The 25,512-nt window shown below is 52.1% G+C and overlaps 1 long non-coding RNA gene across 1 annotated transcript; it reads left to right on the top strand.

Annotated features, from left to right (window-relative positions):
- Nucleotides 1-1,292: 1,292 nt before the first annotated feature.
- On the top strand, nt 1,293-25,512 carry LOC116660493. Its single transcript, XR_004316043.1, has 3 exons — nt 1,293-2,376; nt 10,907-10,918; nt 25,501-25,512. It is a non-coding gene; the product is annotated as an uncharacterized LOC116660493 (long non-coding RNA).

Here is a 25,512-nt window from a genome sequence, read left to right as displayed (position 1 = left end):
TCACAGCTACACACCTGAATTCAGGTCATCTCTGCTTCTGCAGGGCCACACCTCCCCGTCCTCTAACAGTCTGCCCGGAGCCCACACAGCCTGCAGCGACTAACTTATTATGGCTTCTTCGGTGGAGGCAGTCTCAGAACTGTTTTTCCCCAAGTGTAATTTTAATTGCTTTTTAAAAAACTTTTGCACCTTCATGCCCCTCTTGCAAAACCTGTTTCTCCCCTGCACCGTGGTTCCACCTGTGTGTGCGGGTGTGTGTCACCACCACCAGAGCCCTTAGGAACTCACAGCTTGTACCCCACCACTGCGGACTCCTTCACTGTGCTGAGTGGATGCACTTGGAATTGTTGGAGGATATGGAAGAAATCGCACTTACAGTGAGTTAGCTCAATGGAAGAGGAACGTCAGGCTGCTAGAACTAATGCCTTCCACCGAACCATACGTCCGTGCTAGATGCTGTGTCTAATCCCCAATAGCCCTTCGCCCAGTTAATGATGGGAGAGTGAGACTCAGAGAGGTTGACTGTACTTAACGGGAGAAAATATTTGCAAATGGTATGAATGCTAAGGGGTTAATATCCAAAATATGTAAACAGCTCCTAAAGTCAATATCCGAAAAACCAACAATCCAGTTAAAAAATGTGCAGAAGACTTGAATGGACTTTTTTTCCAAAGAAGGTATACAGGTGGCCAACAGGCACATGAAAAGACATTAAACACCGCTAATCATCAGAGAAATGCAGATCAAGACAACAGTGAGACAGCAGCTCCCACCTGTCAGAGTGGCTACTTTACCAGCAAAAAGCCTACAAAGAACAAATGTTGGCGAGGAGGTGGAGGAAAGCGAACCCTCGCGCACTGTCGGTAGGAATGTAAAGTAGTGCAGTCGCTGTGGAAACCAGTGTGGATGTTCCTCAAAAAACTGAAAACAGAGTTAGCATGTGATTCAGCAATTCTTCTCCTGGGTATATATTCAAAGACAACAAAAACGCTAATTCAAAAAGATGCCTGCACCCAGTGTTCGCAGCAGCATTATTTACAGTAACCCACACACAGAAGCAACCTGAGTGTCTATCAACCAATGGCTGGATAAAGAAGATGTGATATATTCACTCACACACACACACACACACACACACACACACACACACAAGGGAAAACCATTTAACCACAAAAAAAGAATAAATTTTGCCCTTTGCAACATGGATGGACCTGGAGGGTATTATGTTAAGTGAAATAAGTCAGAAGGAGAAAACCAAATACTGTATGATGTTGCTTACATATGGGATCCAAAAAATAAAACAAATGAATGAATGTAGCAAAACAGAATGGACTCACAGACACAGAAAACAAACTAGCGGTTACCGGTGGGGTGAGACAGCGATAAGGGGTTAAGACGTACAACTGCCATGCGCGCAGTGAATGAGCTGCGGGGGTATTCTGTATGGCACAGGGAATACAACCAGCATTTTACAACTTTAGATGGAGCGTCATCCATAAAATTATTGAACCTCTATGTTGTAACCAGAGGCAAATGCAGTATCGCCAATCAACTAGACTTCAGTTTAAAAAAAGAAAGGTGAGCCATAGGGTAATTCGCATCTAGGTTGCCAACTGGCCAGGTTAAACTGCAAAGACAATTAAAATGCATGTAGAAGCTGTCAGCGATGCAGTGGTTCCTTCTAAAGTCTCATCACGGTGGAAGAGCGCGTGCTGACCGCCACCCGACACAGCTGCCCGAGAAGGGGCGGGGCTGCACTGCAAAGTATGGAGGTCTAAGATGCAGTCTCGGGGTCCCCCTCTGCCAGGCTTCTCCTGCTCCCCGGACCCCTCACCAACCTCCCCAGCAAACAAGTGGAGAGAGCGGGGTGTCTTCTAGTTTCTGTGTAAAGGCCCACCTCCCAGAAGCTCGGACAGCAAGGCAGTCACTCTTTGCACTCGTTCCAGCGAAGGGGTCACCGTCCCGCAGCCGGACGTGTCCCGGGAGGGGCCGCAGGGCCCTGTCCAGGGGGCTGCAGTGGAGACTCCCTCACTGAAGTCAGGAGAAGCTGTCGCGCTCTCAGCCCTGCCCTGGGAGAGGCCCTCGGTCAGCACCTCCTCTGAGGCCACGGGCCTCAGCAGCACACCCTCTGACCCAGTAATTCCACGCCTGGGACTTGATCGTGGAGGAAAAATCCAAAAGACACAGAAAGATGCAGAAACACCAACCGCCTTCCTTATCACACAAAATCTACAGGCAACGGAAATGTCCACTCAACAGGAGGGGGCTGGTTAAGTAGAAGCAGAAGAAAATGTCCTGCAGGTTTTGAAAGTCACTTTTATAAAGCCTGCTCAAGGCCGTGGTAGAATTTGCGTCACACAGCGTTAGCGGGAAAAAGTCTGAAACCAAGAAACAACAGTTACGTGTAACGTGTGTTCAACTGCCCCGGTCGACCGACCAGTTTAAAGACCAGAAGACAATCACGGTGCTCCCAGGTGACAACCTGGGCTCCTACCGTCCTGTGTCTTCTCTGCTCCTCGGATTCAGAGAAAGCTATAGAAGACAAATGTTTGCGTCATCCAACCAGCGTAATGCAAATGACTTTCTCTAAATGGAAGCATCTGGGAACGTGCATCCAATAAAAACAAAAGGATCCCCCGAAGCCTGTCACCACCCCACGAGCAGTTACACTGGTGCACAGGTGACTTCCTTTCCCCCTCCTTCCTCCCCCCTCCCTTCCTCATTTCCTCTCTCTCTCCTTTCTCCTCTTACTGCTTTGCCTTCTATCTTTAAACTGAGAAAGCCCAGAGATTGTGCAAACGCAACCAACGGCAGGTATAATGGAAACTGAGAGTCTGCGAGACCTCTCCGCCCAGGCGTGCTCGGCACCCTTCCTTTCTCTTCTGTGTCCCTGAGCGTTCAAGTGACACTTCTGATGGGGTCTTTGTTTAGGTAAAAGGATCCTAATGCTAGCCTGTCGATCTGGTACCAAGATGCTTGTCCTCCCAGGCATTCCTCTGGGTCTGGGTTACACTAAATTCAAAATCACCATCGTTAGTGCCCTGGGCCACGGGAAGTCATACTTCTCTTAAGGTGTCTGTTTGTCTCTGCTTTATTTTGGATTCCTTCCCCTAAAAGACTGCTGTTTCTGCAAGTCCCATGGTGCTGGAAGATGGGGTGAGACCCCAGAGCTGGACGGTGAGAGGAAACGGGAGGGGGGCCAGACTGTGAAGACAGCACAGCCCCAGGGTGACTGGGGAGGAACAGGAACCCCTGGAAGCTAAAGGCGGGAGCAGCAAGGCCTGGGGCGTGTGGGCGGTGCGTGGAAAGGAAACAGGGACTGGGGGCCCAGGAACGCCGTCACAGCACGTGTGCAGGAGCTTGGTGCTTTTTGGGACAGGTGGTAACACATTCCACACATGGGCCAGGTAAGGTCCTGTGAATGATGGGCGGGAGTGACGCCTGGGAAGGGGAAGTGAGGACGCAGGAGCGAACGTCACATCCCTACAAAGCCCGTCTCTGCCAGGGTCCTCCCTAGAGGCTCTGAGACCTGTGAGCTCTACACACACTACCTGCTTCCTCGGCAGGCGCGGAGTGGGGGGAGAGGAGAAGCTCTGCGCTGGGCATCTAGGAACTGGACAACGGGGACCCAGAGAGCCCGGCCTCCTGTTCCTGTGCGCACACGGGGCGAGGAGGCGGCGGGCTCTGCCCAGGCCTCCCTGGCGCCTGGTGACATACAGACAGACGTCTCCCATGCTGTCCTCTCTTGTCCAAATAGTGTTCTCTCCTGGTTGTCTAGAGACAGGTGCTGGAAGACAAGTGTGCCGTTTGAGGGAGCAAAGTAACTGACGTTGTAACAGTGGGCCCCTTTCCGCCTGCAAGCAGGACGCTTTGCAGGGAAGTCAGGGTGCAGGCGGGGACGTTATCTGGACTCTGGCAACAGGTCCATTTCTCCAGGTAAGACGCCCTCTTTCAGGACCCTTCCTTGTCCCTAGGTGGACACCTGCTCTGCGCTGGGCTACACTCTGACCCTCAGCCATTCAGGAGGAAGGTGAAGAAGCCGGCAGGTGAGTCTCCCTAAGAAAGCCCGGAGTGCACCGCTCACAGGCATGTCGGTCCATCTTTCAAGAAAACAAAGACGTATGTCAGTTCCCCGGGCGCATTCAGACCTTCGTTACAGGGACAACGAAAATAACCAAGAAATCGCTCTGAAAAGCAGCTATACAGAGAGACTGAGAAAGGGGGGAAACAGAATTGGAAACGTCCAATTCTGACGTCTGCAGGGACAGTCCCCGCCCTCGTTGTTTTGTCTGCCATCAAGCACTAGATTCTGAGGAATGGCAGCCACAAGGGGGCCTCGGGAGCGCCGGACCCCGCGGGCAGCGGCTGGGCGTGGACGCAGACCCGCGTGCCCAGGGCGCCGAGCAGCCCAGGAGGAGCGGGGCCCGCCACGGCGCAAGCAGGCCCGGGCCATCTGTCATAAACACCAGGTCCAAAGGCCACAGGTGCAGACGGCACTGAAAGGTAAACCTGACGGGCAGGCAGGGGCCCTGGGCAGGCGGGAAGGAGCGAGACCCGGGACCAGCTTGCAGGGCACACACAGGCTAACGACGCTCTGTTCATCTTCAGCACCTGCTGCGTCTTCGTCTCTCTGGTTCACCATGAATACAACAGGTTTATTTATCAAAGATGTGTGTGTACCCAGGACCAGCCTTCTGCCTCTGGTGAACATAGCAGAGTTTGTCTTTGGTGTCCTCCCCGGGCCAGCTGGCCGCTGCTGCGGTCGCTCCCCCAGCAGGTGTCAGGGCCCCGTCCTGCGGCCAAAACCCCCACTCAGAGCCTGAGTTCACGGCTGCGTTCTTAAAACCGAGAATGCGTATCTCCGGGCCGCACACCCAGCACAGGCACGGGTGAGCACAGCGCAGACGTTCGCAGGGCTGACAGAGGGCTGTAACGTGGCCATGAGAGCGTGGCGGGAGGGGAGCCACTTCCCACAGCTGAACCTGAAAAGCCCTGGGGAAGAAGCAGAAAATGGACTCTGGCTGGAAGAACGCGAAGGACTGGGCGGGAATTTTACTGGCAGAAAGGAGGAGGGAGGGCAGCCCAGAGAGGGAGAGGCGGAGCAAAGGAAGGGAGTTTGGAGGGTTTAGGGGGCGGGCGGGGGGCAGCAGGCCACGTGTCATTTTGAATTCTGGATCCACCAGAGACTAGCTGATTAACTCAGGATATTAATTAGCCTCTCTGAGCCTTGAGTCCTCACCTGCAAAATGAAAAAAACTTGGCACAGAATTATTGAAGATCTTGTAAGGGGCAAGCTCTGTGCTTCGTGTTAAGGGTACCATTAAATTAAGAATATCTTTCTCAGAGGGTTTACCTTAGGAGTGAAGAATACATATGTGAAGAATTTAGCACAGGACCTAGCAAGGAGCAGTTTCAGTAAATAGCAGCTGATGCCTGTGGGGGTGGCAGTGGTGGCCCTAGAGGTCATAAAGAGGGTGGTGGGGACGGAGGTGGAGGTGATCAAGCAGGTGATGGTAGTGGAGGTGGCAAAGTGGGCGGCGGAGGTGGTGAAGGGGCGGTGATGAAGTGGCTGGTGGTGGTGAACTGGCTGGTGCTGGTGAACTGGCTGGTGGTGGTGAAGTGGATGGTGGTGATGGAGGTGGTGAACAGAGGGTCATGGGATGATGGTGGCATAAAGGTGAGAGAAGGTGCTGGCAGGGATGAGGGGTTCACTCTGCCTGGAAAGGAGACCATGTGACAGGAGGTTAGCCAGAGAGACGCCTTTTCAGAGTTTAAACACAGAGGGGATATTGCCTTGTTGTGGAAGAAACCATTCTGACGCGGAATTAGCAGGCTTGATGAGACGGGAACAATCTGCCGTGGAGCTGACTCTGGGTGGGCAAAGCTCTGAGCAGACGATCAACCCTCCCGTGGGCCCCCAAACCCCACTTAATGTCCCCTCCCAAGGCCAGCTCTCTGCGCAACTCAGACGTCTAGTAAAATTGACTGCAGGACAGGGATGCTGGGGAGGAGGGCACCGGCTTTCCATCCTGGCAGAAACCACAGTCACAGATGGAAACGGTTTCCAGTGTAACCTCCGATTCAGTTCTTCTGGTGGTTACTTTCTTTACTTTCTTAATTCTTATTTTTTATTGACGTGTAGTCAGTTTACAATGTTAGTTTCAGGTGTACAGCAAAGCGATTCACTTAGACACACACAGAGACATAAATACTTTCAGATTCTTTTCCGTTACATGTTATGACAAGATACTGACTACAGTTCCCTGTGCTGTACACACAGTAGGTCCTTGTTGTTCATCTGTTTTATGTACAGCAGTGTGTGTCTGTTAGTCCCAAGTCCTAATCTATCCCTTTTTCCCCGGTGGTTACTGTATACCTTTAAATAGCACAGTCGTTTGATAACAGTCTGGCCATCAGGAAACTCACACTGAGTTATCTGTCTCGATCACTATTATCCCCTTGTGTGAGGGATGAAGGAACCTCTCCCTCATCTTCCTTCTCTTCTTCTCTCCTCCTTGGAAACTCTCCCTTCTTATAAATAATAGCCCTATGTCGACCCAAGTTGAAAGCACCTCCGTTTTATTCTGCACACGTCTCCACGGCGGGTCCACCTCCATCCTTCCTAGAGGGGCGGGATGTTCACCCGCCGTCCCTTCACTCCAGCTTGAGTGGCTGACCTTTACCACCAAGTGTGCTCTCCAGAAACAGCCCAAAGGCACTGATTTCCCTAGTTCATGGAACTTTAAACAGGTCTGTTATGTGTCTTGTATGAACAGCAGCTTGGCTGGGTGTTAAAGTCTCGAGTCCTGCCTTCCCTCAGAGCTCCCGTCGTTGCCTTTCCCCTGGGCCGTGCTGAGGAGAGAGCCGTCTGAGACCAGCACGGCTTGACTTCTCCTCCTCTTCACCCTCTCTCTGCTGCAGGGAAGTTTTCCCCTATTTCGCACGTTGCAGTATTCCAGTTTGGCATCAGCGTTGCCAGTCCTCCCTTTTTATTTTATTTGGCTAAGTCTTCCTTCTCCTCTGCATTCCAAGGAATTGTTCCAGATACCGCCTCCATCACCCACTTGGTTTTCAAGAAAACTGCGCTCTCCTCTTGACTGTCCCCGTGCGTGGACCAGCTCTGCGGTGGCATTGTTAGATCGCCAATTTGTTTCCTTAACACCACCCTCTATTTCCACCAAATTAACTATGTGTGTTTGTTCATCAGCTTGATGAGTATCTTGTTTCGTTTAATAATGGCCTACGTTGTTTAATTTTATTCAAAAAATCGAAATTATCTGTATTTGTATCAAAATTACACACACACACAATCTAGGAAGTCAGGGAGAGTTTCATTTAAAAACTACCCTCGTGTTCAGTGTTGCCCTCCCTTCGATTCTGCAACCTTCCCTTCTTCTAGTTAATTCTTGTTTTCACCTCCGCACTTTAAAACACTGAGTTGATTTCAGTTTCGTTGATTAACTCTGGAAAGTCCACCTCGGATTTAAGATGACCCCCTTCCGCCCCACTCACCCAGCACAGTCCCACCCCCTCCGCCAGGATAACGCCACCATGATTTTTCCCGGTGTGAGTGGTCAGAGCAGGCCTGCCGCTACGGCTGCTCCTTCAGTTGAGAAATTCAGGAGCTACAGCGGGTTTCTCCAATTATCCAACTTTTTGTTTTCCTGGAGAAGCAAAACAGAACAGCAGCCGGGAGCACGGACTCCGTACACCACTCACAGCGCTGAGACGCTGGTCCAGCCACCTGCCCGCCCGCACGACCTGCGCGGACCGGACGACGTGGACGACAGGGGCTCCCCCGGAGGCGAGCGGGCCAGACAAGGTCCCGGAGGTGACGTGCTCAGGGGGCGCCCACACCTCAGTCAGCCGTGATCGCCAGCTACTATCAGAGATGCATTTACGGAGCGGCCCGAGGCCCCTCCAGACCCGGGAAGGATCCTGACAGCATCAGCAGGTGTGATTTTGCAAAACTTGAAAAAAATGAGGTAGTTTAACCGAAACTGATGGAGGCCATCGTCTCCATCACGCCGATGGCCCTTCTCACTGCCCCTCGGGTGAGCACTCGTATCTTGCTATAGTGACTTCCTCAATTTCCAGCAGTTCTTTTGTTCTCTAAATGTCTTTTCACAATTGTATGTCTTTGGAAATATTAATAACAGCCTGTTGTTACACTTTTCATCCTCTTTATTATTTCCATTTCCCCCGGGGTGCTGCTCCGTCAGCCGGTTGGCCGGGAGGCTCCCGGGTCTCCGGTCCTCCCAGGTCGTGAAGAGCGAGGGCGTGGGGCTCGTTAACCGCGGGCTGTGCGGGCGGCCCGTCCTCCTGTGCCAGAATCTTCAGCATCTCTCCTCCCTGGCCGGTCCCAGTCCCAGGGACATTTTTCCTGCTGTTTTCCCAGATGTCAAAGGCCTGGCTGCGGGTGTGGTGGGAGCGAGGTGAGGGGAGACGGTGGGCATGGAGCCTCGGCCTCCAGAGGCGCGTGTTCAGCTGACCTGCTGACCTCAGGTGTGTCAGCTCGGGCGCCCCGGGCCCTGCAGGACAGAGCACCCCTGTGTTACTGACTCTGGGAAGTGAACCCGTGTCTCGGGCTGCACAGCATGAAGCAGGGAAAACCCTGCTGATGCGGACTTGCTATCAAACAGACCCCTATTCCTGCTGCCCCTTCGCGCTCCACCTGTAACGTCACCAAGGGCTCCCAGGCCCTGAGTCCCCTAGCGGATTTTGTCCTTACATTAGCTCCCCCGTTATTTTATTTATTTATTTTCTATTGAAGTCGAGTCAGTTGACAATGCTGTGTCAATTTCTGGTGCACAGCACAGTGTCTCGGTCATACGTGGACGCACACATGTGCACACACATGGTCTCGGTCATACATGGAGGCACACAGGTGCACACAGTGTCTCAGTCATACATGGACGCACACATATTCCTTTCCATTTCAGGTTCGATGCTTCACCTGCAGGTGTAGGATTGACCTTTGGGTGAAACCTGTTCCGCCATGTACCTCTCATCAAACTTTATCCTAGCTTCCAAAATTTTTTAAATTCTCTTCATTGTTTCTGGGGAGACGCTGGAGGGCACAAGAATAGATGTATGTGTGCAACCGGCCATCCTGGCCTGGAAACCTCCAGAGCAGGTTTCAGGAACACAGCGTCTCCTGCACGTCACCAGCCATCCGCTCCCCTCCCCTGGCCCTCCTGCCTGCCCTCCTTGCTCTCTTCTTCTCGTTTCTGTGATGCTTTGCTTGGCTGTCACAGCATTTCCTTTCATTTATGCTAATGTAACCTGTGCAATTTTGTCAGGATGAAAATTTTGTCTTTCTAAGATGGTCTGGACAGACTCCCCTGGACTTACGTGCACCATGCCGTCCCTGACACCCGCCCCCTGCTCCTCGGAGGTTTCACAGCCAGTTATGTCCTATTGCAGCAGCATCAGGAGCGGGTGGAAGGAGCTGTCCTGAGGTTGGGCGTGTGCGGCTGGTGGGCTAGGATTCCACATCTAAAAATCCTGGATCATGTAACAGCACTATTTACAACAGCCTAGACATGGAAACAACCCAAATGTCCATTGACGGATGACAGGATAAAGAAGATGTAGTGTATATACACAAATGGAATACTACTCAGCCATAAAAAAGAATGAAGTAACCCCATGTGCAGCAACATGGATGGACCTGGAGATCTTCATTCTAAGTGAAGTAAGCCAGAAAGAGAAAGAAAAACACCATATGATGTCACTCAGATGTGGAATCTAATACAAAAAAAAAAAAAAGAAGAGACTAATGAACTTACCTACAAAACAGAAACAGACTCACAGACAGTAGAAAACAAAGTTACGGTTACCAAAGGGGAAAGTGGGAGAGAGGGATAACTTGTGAGTTTGGGATTTGCTGATACAAACTACTATACATAACATAGATACACAATGGGGTCCTACTGTACAGCACAGGGAACTATATTCAATACCTTGTAATAGCTTATAATGGAAAAGAACATATATATGTATACATATACATGCATGTATAGCTGAATCACTGTGCTGTGCACAAGAAACTAACACAACGCTGTAAATCAGCAACACTTCAACTTAAAAAAAATCAGACACAAAACAGAATCTTCACATAGTCTCAAGGCACCTCCCAGGAGGTATTAATACTTAAAAAAGGAAAAACGGTAACCTTGCTGTGAAGAACTCCTTGCCCAATCGGACAAACCAGTAAGGAGGCCAATCAGCCCCCAGGCCTCCTGACACAACACACGGAGGAGAACACGGTGTCCCTCCCGCAGTCTTCCTGCCAAACGGACGTCTTGAATCAAATCATGAGGAGGCGTCACACAAACCCAAACCGAGCATGTTTTACCCAGTAACTGGCCTCTGCTCTTCAAACATGGCAGGGTCATGGGAGAGAAGGACTGAGAGTGTTCCTGATGAAAAGAAACCAAGGACACAGGACAGTTTAACACGATGCATAACCCTGGGTGGATCCTGCACAAATTTTTTTTTTTTTTTTTTTGCTGTAATGGACATTGTTGGGACAACTGGCATATTTTGAACAAAGCGTGTAGACTGGATCGCTGTTAGCTGCCTGACTTTGACCTTGCGTTGCAGGAAGGTCAGATACGTCCCCATGTTTTGGAATACACGTTACGGTGGTCAGCAGGAAGCGAGGGGAGTCATGTCTAGATCTTATCGAACGTTTCATGAAAAAAATAATACGTAAGTGTGTGTGTGGCCACGTACGCAGAAATACAGGAAGAGAGGAGGCAGATTTGGTAAAACGTTCACAACTGGGGAATCCTGGTGAACGGTATACAGGAAGTCTTTATACTTACAACTTTTTCTGAGTTTGAAGTTATTTCAAAGTAAGAAGGCTGGAAATGTCAGCAGGGCAGCACAGCTTCCTTAGGCACAGGTCTGTGTCCACGGCCGTCGAGAGGACAGTGGTGCCCTGGGGTTCAAACCCAGTTCCAGCCCCTCAGTAGTTTTATGGTCTCGAAAATTTTCCTTCCTTCTCTAAGAGCCTCGGTCCCATCGCTTGTACAACGCAGATGGTAATGACAACCTTCAAGGGCTCTTGAGAGAATGAGATGAAGTGACACACCGAGACGAGACGCACGCCCGACGCAGGACAGGGCGCGGGGCGTTGCGGAAAGAACGGCTGGCGGCCCCGGGAGAACTGGAAGGCACTGAGGCGTTTGCCGCCCAGGCAGCGAGCAGCCCGCGGGTTGCCTCTCTGGTTTCACCGCAGCCGAACATCGAACAGACACTGAGCAGGTGACGCGAGGGATGCCGAGGGGCGGAGGAAGGGAAGGCGGAACAGGGAGTGACTCCTGCAACTGGGCACCCCGTTCTCCTGCACCAGGTCAGCAGACGAGACCTAGGAAGAGACGGCAAACGACGCCCATTCTTCCCCACGCTGTCCCTCTAAGCATTTTGAGAACCTTAACGCCAACTCATCCTTTTATATTTCTACCTCTATTTTCTATCAAGATAAGAATATCAACTTATGTTTAATGTTTAACCAAACCGCTAGTTAAAAACAGAACAAACTCAATCCTATGGATATATTTTAAGGCTCAGACACTTTTCTATAAAAAGATGGTATCTAAATATACATATATTAAAAAAAAAAAAAACCAGTCCTTTAGCATCTTCCAAGCAACTTGCCACCCTTAGCTTTAAGTCGCCTGTTCCAGAGCCGGGCACTGTTTTAACCAGGTGCTACGTTACGGCCTCAGAACCATAACTGTGCTTATGCCCCTTGAACACACGGATGGAGGGGAACGTTTGCTCAAGTTTCCCATCAGTGAATGCAGAGCTTAGGCTAGTCTCTGGCTTGTACAAACACCATGCTTATTAATTCAGAATATTCATTCGGTTATTGAAACACTAAGACAAAGCCGCACAGTGCGAGCCGACTCTCTATTACACATACTAGCTTTGCACAAAACCCTCCGGCTCTGGAGTAAGTGTCCAGGATTCGCCTGCCTCTTTGAATTTTTTAAACCGCAATTTACGTATCAAACCTTTATCACCAACGCTCATCAACAGCAGAGACTCCAAATTATCAAAAGAAGTCCATCCTGATTAAGAACTCTCCAGCTGGATTTCAGCTTAAGAAATTCTAAAACTGCCTGTGCGCCGTCCGGTCCGCGCCAGGAGCCACAGCATCCTTTAATTAAAAGCCAGCGATATGACTCATACCACCTGTTTCATTGATTCTGCTCTATTCCTATTTTGGTCAGCGTTCTCTGCTGAGGATTTAAACTTTTCTGAAAACAAATAGCAAATATTTATTCAAATTGATTACTATTATTTCACACCCTGAGAGCTACATGTCCTACTATAAAATTACATTTATCGCCGTTAATTTTGACAAGCCAAGGATTATGCAGAGTGACAATCACAGCGGGAACTGTAGCTGGTAGAGGGACTGGTAGCTAAAGCAACTATGAACGTTACTAAATACATACACTTTCCTATTCTGTGCATGCCTATTACAGACACACATCCTCATCAAAATTTCTTCTAGGCCCTTTAGATTTTTTAAAAATTTTCTTACTTAAGACACATTTTAATGGGATGCTCACATCCCAGTGAGTGTATCAGACAACATATAACAAACATGGGGAGGGAGGGGGAGGGGAGGGGTGGGCGCTCCGCCCTCATGGCCGGGTCTGGACGACAGATGATTAATTGCCCGGCTCTCTAGACTTTGAGTGCAATGTGGAGCCAATAGGGAGACGGTGGCAGAAGCCCCCACTCGGACAGCAATCTGCTCCCATTTAGAGAGTTCCGCTGGTGCGATCCGCAGGCTGTATGTCCCATTGCCACATTTGTCAATCAACCCAGGCACTCTTCAATCCGTGGTGAGGACCAGAGCCAGGGTAAAGAAAAAAAAGAGAAAAGAATTCTAACTGCACTGTCTGCCCAGATGAGGTGAAATGTTTCACTTGAAACAAAACACAGACTGTGACCAACTTGCAGCAGAGGAGGCTTCCCTGACCACAGGGTCAGTGGCTCCCATTTCTCCCCTCCCCTCTGCTCTTCAGGAACGATTCTGGGGTGGAAGTAGCACAGTGGAACAAGGCTCTCTCCTCGTGGCTTCACAGTGGGTCTGAGTCAGTGGTTATGAGAGCCATCAGGGTCCCGAGATGCCACTCAGACCAGCAGTGGTGGCTTCCGGGGGCCGGCAATCTGCCCCTGAAGGTGTCCTGCGGGGGGCGGGGGGGCGTGGGGTGAGAGACTAGGGGTTCACTCTCAGGAGTCTGCCCGGGGGCCGTGAGGCAAAGAGAAGGACCTCCCAGGACACTGGGCAGTGACTGTGGCCCACCCACCCCCCGAATTAAAACAAGAGCTTCACGACATGAGCCTGCAGCAGCGGCTGAAGGCCTAACACCCAGGGGGATGGCTCCGTGTGAAATCCACCCACCCCTTCCCCGGACCACTCACACCAGCCCCTTGCACGGAGTCTGTGGTGCCCCTCCTGCTACGCTCATGACTCACACCGGGAAGCGAAGTGTAAGGGAGTTCAAAGGCACTTTGACTGGGACCAGATGAACGGCTGCGGTTGCCCGGGAAACCTTTGAGGACAACAGTACCTGGTACGTCAAATATCTGAAGTCAACATGAGCCCGAGTCACTTATAGGCAAACCCAAGAGACCTGACGGCACGAGCGGGACACCTGGCTTGCGGGAGTCTCTCCGAGTTGCTACGCTCGTGAACTTTCGGGTCCTAATTAGCCGGTAGGAACGACCGTCTTCAATGCCGACTTTCAGACTACAGGAGGAAATTCAGCACAAGGGCGTTTGGAATCCCTGAACACGTGTGCCCTGACCACAAAACACGGCGTTTATCGTGACCTCTGAGGAAACAGGACATACAGTTGTCCCTCCGGATTCTCTGGGTCTCTGTTCCAATCTGGTTCATCTTATTCCCTCCAAAACGTACGTCAAGTGTTGACTATTATTACATATGGGTTTTTTTTTTTTTAGAACATAAAATGTTTGCTGTAGTAATTTTGATGAGAAAAAAATTTAACAAGTAAAACAGTGTGCGATCATTTACATCCAGGACGTGGAGTTAATGGAAACCTTTCTAAAGCTGCATTTTCCTTCAAAAGCTGAGTTTGGTAGGGGCTGTTCCATGAATCTGAATTATGATTTTTTTCAATGTTTTTCAACAGAAAAATCACTCTGAGTAGCTTTATAATGAAAACATGTGCATACTGCTGGTATCTGCATTCACAGAGCCTTTTGTCACAAAACACATCACAGTGAGATCACAGTGCAGACACCTCTGACGAGGAAATCAAGTTTTGTCCTCACACCCCAACACCTCCATGTGAGTTATTTAGAGATTAAGGTGCTGGGGCCTTTTGGCATTTTATTTAGAGGTGTGTGAGTTCGGTGGAGGCTGCTGTCCAAAAAGTGCTACCTTCATACAGACATTCTCACTTCAGGTTTGCAGGCAGCTGCTGGGAAACGCTTCTGGGTTCGCTGCTCTGCGCTGCCCTCTGCTGGCGGCCTCCTGCAAATGGTTTCAGGACGCAAGCCGGTACCACCCGCATCTCCACCCGAGTTCATCAGTGCGCCGCTTAAGGGGCCCTGTTTCTGATGCGGTGATGTATAAAGCTGTATTTTAATTTAAAATGTTTAAAGAACTAATTCAGGTAAATTTTGTTTAAGTTCAGGATCTTTGAGTTTAATTTCTATCACAGGTTGGAGGTAAAACTTTTCCCCAGAGAACTTACACAATCACAAGAGGCATGCTAACAGCAAACTAAGGACACTATTTCATCTAAAAAAAAAAAAAGTTATCAAGTTGGTAATGAAAACAATAGGTTGCTCTGAACTTACTTAATTAAGGATGGCTTTATGAGGAATGTCATCATTTTTTTATCTCAACTGCGCCACCATGACTTACAGGAGAATCACCTCTTTTGCGTTACTCACTCTAAAGTTGACCTAACAGGGGGCCATTCCAAGTAATCTGACAGCAGTTTATCTGAAACAGTTAGAAAGATCAAGGCTCCAAGGTGCATACAGCAAATGTATCTCACCAATTGCTCGAAAATCAGAAGCTTGACCCAAGTCAGAACGCCTGCAATCATAATTTCTACTTGAGTTACAACTGCTTTACTTTACCCACAATCATGAGACAGAAAACTGACAAAAACTGACCTTAGAACCAAGGGCTTGACCTCTAAGCCTGCTGCAAAGACCATCTTGTTACAGTGCTAAAGTTAGGTGTATATAACCCGTCAACAAGTAACAGTGTTACCCATGCTTTGCTTCAGAAACTCATCCAGGAGTCCAAGTACCATGAACTGACCCATGCAATCTTTATCCTTTTGAATTTCGTTCAAAGCACTCACGCCAGAGTTCTAAATGGTGTTCACTTCTAGGGACCAAAATTAGCTGGGAAATTTTTTTTAAAGATTTTATCACTCAGGGGAAGACCCATAAATTTTGATTCCTTGGCACCTGAACTCAGGAAAGGAAACCTACAGAGTGCGAATAGCGCAGGTCTCACATAGCAACAAAGTAACGGCTCCAGCAAGCAACGTGTCTTCATGTTTGATGCTTATTATGGGTAAGCAACAGATGCACTTCTCATCTGAGCACCATAAAAGTGATTTTTTAAGAATCCTAAATAGAAAATGAGTCAGTCCCAGTGCAAATATAAACCCAAAAGAAATTCCATACTGTACGAGTAACAATTGCAGCGTTAAACACATGGATGTTTTAGTGGGAGACGTGCCTGCGGAGCACAACCCCTCAAGTCCCGGCACCCCGTGCACGTGTGCTCTGAGGCTCTCCGACCGGCCCTGGAAACTCCCACGGTCACAGTGGACCAGAGCCATTTGCCCACACCCATCCCCGCGAGAGGGAGGGGCAGAAGCTGGACTCTTCTCGCTGCCCACCCCCCCCCCATCCATTCTGCTTCAGTGCTTTGTGTTTTATTCCCAAAGTTCAACCCATGAAGTAACCTGAATCTACTTTTTTACAACATTGTTTTTTCTTACCTTTACCTGGAGAATCTCTACAGATGCGTGGAAAGATCTCTCTTCCGGGATATATTCCAAAACGCTCTTATGCTGCTCCTCTTGGGGTGTCTCCACTCTGCCCCATTCAGGAACGGGATGACTTTCTACAGGAGGAAAAAAAAAGGTGCCTATGAAAATGATCGTAACCACGTGACTGACTTTCCATCAGATCTAAATAAATGCCAAACCAACGTGCGTAGCACCTCGGGAAACTCTGTGAGGCACTGGTTTGGGGTTGGTGGCAGAAACCTTCTCTCCTCTTGTAGCTTTGTTAGAAGCTCTGTTTTCCAAGATGGAAAATAAGTCCCGGTTATCTCAGTGATGTTTGCTCCTTACCTCTAGCGTTCCCAGGAGGTCACATTCTGTTAAAAACATCCTGCCCTTCTCCCCACAGAAAAGTTCCATGGAATTAGGGCGCGGAAGCGCTGTAACTTGCTAACTTTGCTGTCGGTTATTTACCACCCGCACAAAGAAAATGCTGTCTATTCAGAACTCATTTCAAAACTCTTTTCACTGCGGGCGAGCGAACAAGCGGGCTGATGTCCGAGCGGCCGTCACACCCCCGGCGCCGCGTGGCACGGCCGCCGCCTCCTACAAGGACCTGTTGTGAGCAGTGGGCGGGGCGGGCCGGGGGGGGGGGCGGGGCGGGGTGGGCCGGGGGGCTTCTCTGCTGGCCCCAAGTTTCTCGCCTGTGGGCTCCCAGCTTGTCAGGAGGCGGCCCTCGCCCCCGGCCGCAAAGTCAGAACCTGGTGCCCAGGCCTGGGGCCGAGGCCTCCGGGCAGGTTATTTAAACCCCGTGGGGTTTGGTTTCCTTTGTTTCCTGCCCACGGTGACCGCGTCCAGCCCGTCTCCTTAGGTCTGAGTCCAGGTCACCCGGGTGGAGGCCGCCACCGCGCCCGGACCAGAGGCCGGCGGGACTGCAGCAAGTCCGCCCGCGGGTGCTGCACGGCCCAGACCGCCCCCCAGTCCCCCGCGTCCCCTCCGCCGCAGGACGTGCCCGGGAGCCCCCTCTAGGCTCATGGCCCTCCCCGGTCCAGTTGTGTAGAAGATGATTAGAGACAGCGGGTCGAGGGGGCCAGGGACAGACCCCTGCGCGCGCTCTGCGGGGCTAGGGCTGGGGGCGCTGCCCCCCAACCACAGGTCTGGGCGGAGGGGGCTTCGGGCACGTCCCCCGCACTTGTGGGGTAGGAGCGGGCCCCGGAAAGCCCTCTGCGCACCGGTCCGCCCAGAACCTGGCTGGGACCACGGGGGAGCCCACAAGCAGCTTTGGGGGCAGAGCTGGCACGTAGGGATGCTGGTGGCCAGGACCACACCTGCCTGGGTGCGTGGAGGACGAGTGAGAGCTCCCGGCCCGGATGCGTGTCCCCGGGGCTGCAGAAGGCATCTGTCCAACGGGCCCCCTACAGGGAGGAGGCACCGGGGCAGGAAGAAGCTGGAGGGGGACCACAGGACAGCCAGGGCTGAGGAAGGCACGTCCAGGGGTGACCCGAGGGCAATGAGACGCATCCACGCCGGGACCAAGGAGACTGCAAGAACAAGGGGCCTTGCTGCCCGGAGCTTCCAAAGACTTAGCGCCCTGGGAAGTCCAACCAGCCACGTGAGAAAGGGCTGGGGCGCTTACCGCTCACGCCCCCAGCACACACACTCACACTCACGCACACGCTCACACACACACACACGCATGCACACGCACGCACATGCACGCGCACGCACGCGGCGCTACCACAGTGGCAGGGCTCCGTGAGACGCGGAAGGAGCAGGAGTGACAGAGCAGGAGCCCAGCCCCGCAGCAGGTGGAGAGGCCCCAGGAGGAGACTGGACGGCGTCCAGCTAGGTCCAGGCCCACGTGCGACTGGTGCCTGGACCAGACAAGCCACGTGCTCAACCGAGGCTGCTCCGGCGCCTCTGACGACCCGAGGGGCGTTTGCATCACCTGAGAAGGAGCAGCAGAGCCGGGGACCAGCTGGCTTTTACCAAGGGGTGAGGACATTGGTCCCACTGAACAAAGTTGACATCAACAGGGGAAAGCGTGCCTTATATTTTGATTCTGTCAAGGACAGTGCTTTTTCAACATATCAGTTACTTAAGTGGCACGTGATAAACTCCCCTGGCAGATTAGAAGCTCCAGGAATCAGGGACCCTGTGTTTTATGCTCCTGGACGTTCCCCGGAGCCTAACACAGCGCCCGGGCCCGTGGCACCAGCTACCGCGTTGTCCCAGCAGTTCTCACTGCTTTTACTTGCAGCTTTGCTGTTCACCACGGTCTTTCCAGAGAAATCTAGGTAATTATATTTCCTCACAAACCTTTTGATCACCTCTAAGACGTTCTTACAAAGAAGTTGTTTTTCTGTTTCTGTACTCACCCCGGATGCCACCTCTCTCGGCCCCTCTCTTTCAGAGACCCCACCAGAGCCACAGCAGTGTTCTATGCAGAGTAGGCAAAGATGAATTTTATGCAAGTTTTGATGCTCAGTCATCAAAACAAGACCAATGCAAGAAACCCTCAGCCAGCGTGCCCAAGGAGCTCAAGGCTTATCAGGAAACCCACCAGCATCTTCTCTCCTGAGCTGCTTTTTCTAGATCCACATCAATTCTTGGTTTCCAGGGGAAAACAGGGGACAGGACTCTCCCCCTGTTCATCTATCCCATCCCACCACCCGTCACCTCCGGGTTGATGAATTCCCGAGAGAGGCTCACTGCTGCCCGCTCTTCTGGGTGGCAGGGCAGGGCAGGTATTTTGAGTGGCACAGAAGCAGTTTCTCTTTGGCCGAAAGAGAAGTTCAGGGGAAGAAGCATACCAGAGGCAAGCCTGCTTGTGCGCTTCCCAGACGGAGCGGGTTTGGGCAGAGCGTACGCAGACCCAGTTTTGGAAACCCCCATGTGCTAGTCGTCCCTCACCGGCTGACAGCACACAGCATCTCAGAGCGCTGTCGCTGAACCGCCCAGGGAAACACGCCTGCGTCACGCAGACGGGCTCGCCACGTCCAGCTTCCACCAGGCAAACCCTCACTCGGGAAGATTTTCCCCACAAGCCTTGCTGAATTCTTTTTTTTTTTTTTTTTTTTGCACTAAGTGAAGTCAAGTGATCTGGGAGCACATTTGGAAAGACAGGGCTCTTACCTGATAAAATATGGATCCAGAACAAAACAAATTGTTGCTCGAGATGTCAGGAACAGCTCAGGCAACGACCCTTCCTCACACTGGGACTGAGGGTGGAGGGCGTGACTGGCGTCCAAGACGCGGGGACTACAGCGGCCGCCTCTGGGGCCAGTGAAACGCGCTTCATCCGGTGCCTTTGGCCCTGAAGGCTCATCCGCCTGTAAGGAGCCCCTTCACCCTGTCTGCCTTCCTGGGCTTCTCCCCGCTGGAGCTAACTTCTGAGGACTGGATAAGCTTCACAGAGGAAGCTGAGAAATCCCCACTGGGGCCACAGTCTTTGGGAGACACACCCATGGGGTCTTCCTCCTGCAGGCAGCCCCGTGAGCCCGCTTGTCCTCAGCCCGTCCCTGGCTCTGTCCTCACTGAGACAAAGGCCAGAATAAAGAGACCTGCCTGTCAGCCCAGAGGCAAACCCCAGCTGTTTGCCTGTCAAGCCTCTCCCCACTTCCAAAGGACATGGACAAAGCGGTACGTCACCGGGCGCTGTGGTTTGGGGCCTGCGCTCTGGGGTTGGGGGGGCTGGACTTGCTGTGACCCACCTGAGGCAAGACGGACTCACCCGCAGGAGCATTCCGGCCAGGTGGCGGGGCGCAGACACCCTCCCACAAAGTGCACGGTGAGGCCCGGCTGTGTCCAGGTTCTCGTGGACGGGGACACCTGCCATTTCACAGGGGCTCATTTTTCAGACTGTCCTGAACACCGCCGTGTGGCTGTGTTCCACTCAGCAATGGCTCTGCTCGGGGCTGCTGGTTTTGCTGCTGCTTCCGGAGCACTACATGTACCTGAACCGGGGGACTGAACAGCGAAGGCCGGCCTAACGTTCACGCTCAAACTGAGGCCCCAGGAGGAATGGTGTGACAAGGTGATAACCTAATAATTACTGGCAGGGACGTCATTTTCGCTGGAGGACGGCGCCCAGGCAAAATAGGGAGTGATTACTCGTGCGCGATTCCAGAGCTTTAATTATCAGCTTCCAGAGGATGCCTTTTGGAGTCGGCAGGCAGCGCTGGCAAAGATGACAGGAAAAAGAAAACGCTCTCCTGGCACCTTACAGAGCATGGCCCGTACCCCCGGCGCCTGCCGTCGCGGGACGCACAGCCCCGGCGGTCAGAGCGGGTCACAGCTTTGAGGAGGCACGAGAAACCGGCCAGGCCTGAGCCCAGGACCGGAGAGCCCACAGCTTCTGATTCTTTTCCCCTGGACCATGCGCCAATTTTTTTTTTCATTATTATTATCCTTTGAGAAACCAGTGGGTGGGCACAGATGGGAAGTGGGAAGCTTCAAAAGGAAGAAGATGGTATCGGAGCGGAGAGCCGGGCCAGGCGCCTCCCTGGGGGTTGTCCCCTCCCAGCTTGCCCCTCCCAGTGCGCCCCCTGCAGGCAGAACCGGGACTGAGACCCCCAGCCCCATGCTTGTCCATTCACCATCAGCCCCACGGCCACCGCTCAGCATGTTGCCTGCGGGTGTTCTAGGCACAAGCAAACATTTTTAAAAGCACAAGCGGCAAAAAAATAAATAAATAAAAAATAAAGAGGAGGGTACAGCTCAGTGGCAGAGGGATGCCCAGCACGCACAAGGTCCTGGGTTCCATCCCCAGTGCCTCCATTTAAAAAATTAATAAATAAATCTAATTGTTCCTCCCAAAAACAAGTTTTTAAAAAATAGTTAAAAAGCACAACAGATTTTTAAAAAAGTAATTCAAGCTGCTCTGCAATATTGTAAAAGCTTTGTTGTTAAAACATCCGGAAAACCTCAGAACAACCAGAAAATGCAGCTGTAGTCGTCAACTAAAGCCATCAACCCTGGGGGGGCCAGGGCCGCCCAGGCTAGTGCTCGCGTGTGCACATCCAGGGAAGGTGATTGAAGGCAGGACTGGCCGGCCTTAGAGCTGGTGTCCCCGCAGCTCGCAAGGGACACGATGGTTGACAGGCTCGTCCTCTCCGAGGGCAGCCTGCGTCAGAGAGAACCACCTACGGCGCCCTCGGCCGGTCTGCCCCTTGCTGTTTGTTGGGAGACCGACACTGGAGAAGCAGGAGACAGGAGGGACACCCGGGGACTCTGCTGGCCCGCACACGTGTCGGGACATCTCCCAGCCCGGGCCCACCTCCCGTGGTGGACGATGGGAGACACACCTGGCCTCAGGGCGGGGGGAGGCGGAGGACTGAGGGCCTCCCAAACTAGACGCCAGGGTGTCCGGCCCGCGGTCTTCCGTCTTCTTCAGGTCAGATCTGCAGCTCAGCGCTCCGCACAGTCCGGCACAGACACCGGGCACCCTCAGGACCGGGACCAGGAGCGGGAGCACGAAACACAAACCCGCTGCACCGAGGCTGCTCAAGGAGACCTTGGACATCGCTGGCAGTTTTCAGATTTTTATGGGAGCAGAGCCTTTCCTCAAATGCTGAAGTGCGACCCCCAGAACATGCAAGAGCCAAGGTGCCGCGACCAGGGAGGCGTCCGGCTGCGGCTGATGGGACCGGGACCCTGGGGCCTGACTGCGGCTTCCCCTGGTGCTGCACCTGCCGCCGTGGGACCTGGAGTAACTCCCCCACCCCCACCGCCCCGAGCCTCAGCTCCCCCCGTGAGGAAGACCCCGCCTCTCACTTTGCGTTGTTGCGGTGGGGTGGGGGCAGCTGGGTTAGCTTGTGTGACATGCTTCACTGAGCCTACACGCGTGTTGGATTCTGAAGTCTGAGGTTGTGGGGCTTCAGAGCCCAGCCTGTGCAGCCTCTCATCCACCCTGAGTTGCCCCAAGTCACACCCACAGAGCCCGCGGGCCCTAGAACGCAGCTCTCAGGCTTCCGCCCTGTGAGCTCCATGCTCACTCAGGACGCTTCTGGAACAGCCCAGAACCAAATACCGACTGCACGTGTAGCTGCCGTTGAACCAGCAGATCTTCTGGGGCTGCTCAAAAGCAGCGCTGAGTCACAGGCAGCCTGGCGCCCAAGGGGTGGGTTTCGTGGGGCATCAATCAGTAAACCAGTGTTGCACAGAGGGTCCCACGGCCCAGGCACGCGGAGGGTCCTGGTAACTCACAGGCGAAAAGGACGAACTCCCCACTCACGGAGAGAGCCGGCCGGTGGCCGCGGCCGATGGGGCAAGGAGGACACGGAGGCGAACTTGGAAAGGAGAAGCTTAAGGTGCTGTGAACGGACAAGCAAGCAGATCCTGCCTCATTCCGGGAGGTGGGAAGGGCTTCCCTGGGGGTCGAGCCGGTGCTGAATCTGAGCTGGCGCAGAGCAGGCAGGCCCAGCGAGGGCAGGGCTGTCTCCTGACACGCGGAGGAGCGCAGGGAAGGAGGCGGGAGTCCAGGAGCAGCGCGCGGACCAGCGGCAGGGGTGGCGGCCAGGGAAAGAGCAGAGGCTGGGCTCCGGGGGGCCTCATCGCTACCTCCGTTCCAAGTTCTCATAAATGTTCCCTCTATGTGTCGAACAATAGACCTCATGGACTATTTCCGGGGAAATATTTAATTTTCCAGGGAAAATTAAGACATGAACCTCGTAAGTAACACCGGATCGCAGAGCCTGACAGGCACGCAGGCCTCTGGAAAACCCTGGGCTGCGCTTCTACCTTCCCTTCTTGCATCCTGTGAATTCCTGCCTTTGGCTCCCAAGGAAGAGCCCCTCCACTCCCATGAGGCTGCCTACGTCATTTTTATTCAAAAAAAAAAAAAAGCATTAAAGTTTTCCAAAATTGCTGGGGTTTTTTCCCCCTTTCTGTGTAACATCTCTTGTTAATGAAGATTTTTCTAAGACTAATCCAGTCATCCTGGTGATGAATTCAGATTTTCATTCAAGATCTTAAACATATGACAAGCACGCATACAGCACATATTTGAGACCTGGAGTTACAATCGATCCACAGTTAGACTGAGGTGGGAGACGCCCTGCTAGGAACGATTGTACACTTAGGCCCTTTCTTTATATTTCTTACTGGCTAGCAGCTCAGGATGTTTCCTCTGTCTTTGAAGGGAGTTAAAGGCTGGGGGCTTAGCAGAAAGCCTGCCCCTGCCCTGGGCGGCAATGAGAAAACCTGTTGACCGCTTCAGAGGGACAGTCCTGGGCCCTTTGCCACCACCGAGCCAGGTGACCAGAGCGAGCTGAGCGGTGTGAGTGGCTCAGACCCAGGCTCGATTAAGCAGAAAATCTAAAACACAGACGACCAGAGCAAGCAAGCCCTAACAACGAGGCCTGACTCGACACAGAACGCGCTGCCCGGCTCCAGGCCACCTGCCGGCCACTGTCCACCCGCCCGCCCCCTGTGCGGGAGCTCAGGACACGCAGGAAAGCGCTCACGTCTCCGACCTTCCCACCCCGACTCCCCGCCATCACTCTGGACCCTTGTAAAGAGGTCCACCAGCTCCTCAGCCTCGCTCCCAGGCGGGGATGTCGGCTGGTGTCTCCTCAGGGGCTTAACTTCATCATAGCAGCAGAGGGAAGGTAGGGGAGGGGGAGGAGAGAGGTTTTCATGGAGCTGCCGGGTCCTGGAACAGACCCTGGAACCGCCTGGGGGCTCAGCCATGGGTCACATGGGAAAGGCATCGCTAGTGACGAGTCCAAAGGGGTCCCCCCACGGCGCACAAGACCCAGCAGCCCCCGCTGCGCCCTGTGCCCCAGGACCGCCCCCGACAGGAAGGGAGCCACTGGAGAGCAGAAGGCAGCCGCGTCTCTCTAGACGGACTTCCGGAGGAAGGCTATTAGGAACTCGAGAAATTATTTTTACTCATCAGGAAAAGAGTGATGTGTTTCTAAAAGAACTGTTCTAATGACAGGTTTAGCATTTTCACTGGACCACAGACGCATGCACCTGCACACTTCAGGACATCCACGCACGCCCAGGAGCCACGCAAAGGCGGGGATAATAGCCACAGCTGGCTTACAATTTTTTTTCACTATTCTCTCTCAAAAACACGGTCTCCATTATTTATAGATAATAATGCATGTTATTCACCTTCCCTCCATAAAATTAAGAGAGTTAACTAAAATACATGATTGATAAAGCCGCCCCTGGATAGGAAATGAGAGAAGCATTCACACTTACGGAAATTAGAACCTTTAAAAATTGGATACGGTACAGATATTTCTCATTGGAAAGAACATTTTAAAACCTCATAATATCAGCGTGATTTGGGAGAGCCTTTGAAGAGAAATTCCACACCCGATTTATCCACATAAACCCACAGAACCTCACAGTGTCACTCGGAGGATGTTGGTTAAACAAATGAATGTTATCCCCCAAAATATGTCCCACCCACAAGACAGCGAAACCAATCAACACTGGAATCAGAGACCGAGGGAAGCGGAGTTAAATTTTACAGAATAATTCTAGCAATCCTCCAACTTTCCTGGCCATGGAGCTTTCCTGTTAAAAATGTACATTCCTGGTGGGGAGGACGTAGCTCAGCGGTGGACTGCGTGCTTAGCGTGCACAAGGTCCTGGGTTCAATCCCCAGCACCTCCATTAAAAAATAGTCATAATTAAGTAAAAATAAACTTAATTACTTCCCCCCTAAGAAAACTAACAAAAAAAATAGTGTTAAAAAACAATAAACTAAAATAAAATTAAAATAAATAAATAAGTAAACCTAATTACCTCCCCCCGGAACAAAAACAAAAAAAAAAATGTGGATTCCTCGCCAGTCTCTGACTCCCCATGGACTTTGGTTCGGCAGGTGGATTCTGACCCCAGGAATCTGCACTTTAACAGAGGCCCGGGGACCCTGGAGGATATTTTGAGGAGCATGTCTTTGGCAGGTGTCAGGCGATCCCTGGCATGGCCTGATGGCTGAAGTCTTGCCCGGGACTGCATAGCGTGGGCCCAGTCCCCAGGGCAGGGCGGCCACTTGATATCACAGGGCAAGTTCCCTCACCTCTGTGTGCCTCAGTTTCAACATCTGCGAACTGGGCAGAATCATAGCGCCCAACCCCGAAGAGCTTGTTGAATTAGTTCCTGCAAAGTCCTTGGCCCAGGACAGGCACAGGCATTATGCTGCCCTGTAATCAGCATGGGGAGGTCACTGTGGTTGGCCTGGACATCATTTTTTTTAAAACACAGTATTTCCTATGGCTATGTCATGGGCCAAATTGTCCCCTCACCACCAAATCCATATGTTGAAGTCCTAAACCATGGGACCTCTGAGTTGGAGTGCATTTAGAGACAAGGCCTTTAAAGAGGTGATTGAGTCAAAATGGGGTCATTAGGGTGGGCCCCTATCCAGTCTGACTGGTGTCCTTATGAAAAAGGAAAATTTGAACCCAGACGTGGACAAGGGAAGTTCTGCTCCAGAAGCCCTCAGACTCCAGTGACA

This window comes from Camelus ferus, chromosome 29 (assembly GCF_009834535.1).
Source record: "Camelus ferus isolate YT-003-E chromosome 29, BCGSAC_Cfer_1.0, whole genome shotgun sequence".
NCBI classification, from domain to species: Eukaryota; Metazoa; Chordata; class Mammalia; order Artiodactyla; family Camelidae; genus Camelus; species Camelus ferus.
Note: the sequence above shows the minus strand (reverse complement) of the source record. Positions and strands in the feature narration are given on the sequence as shown.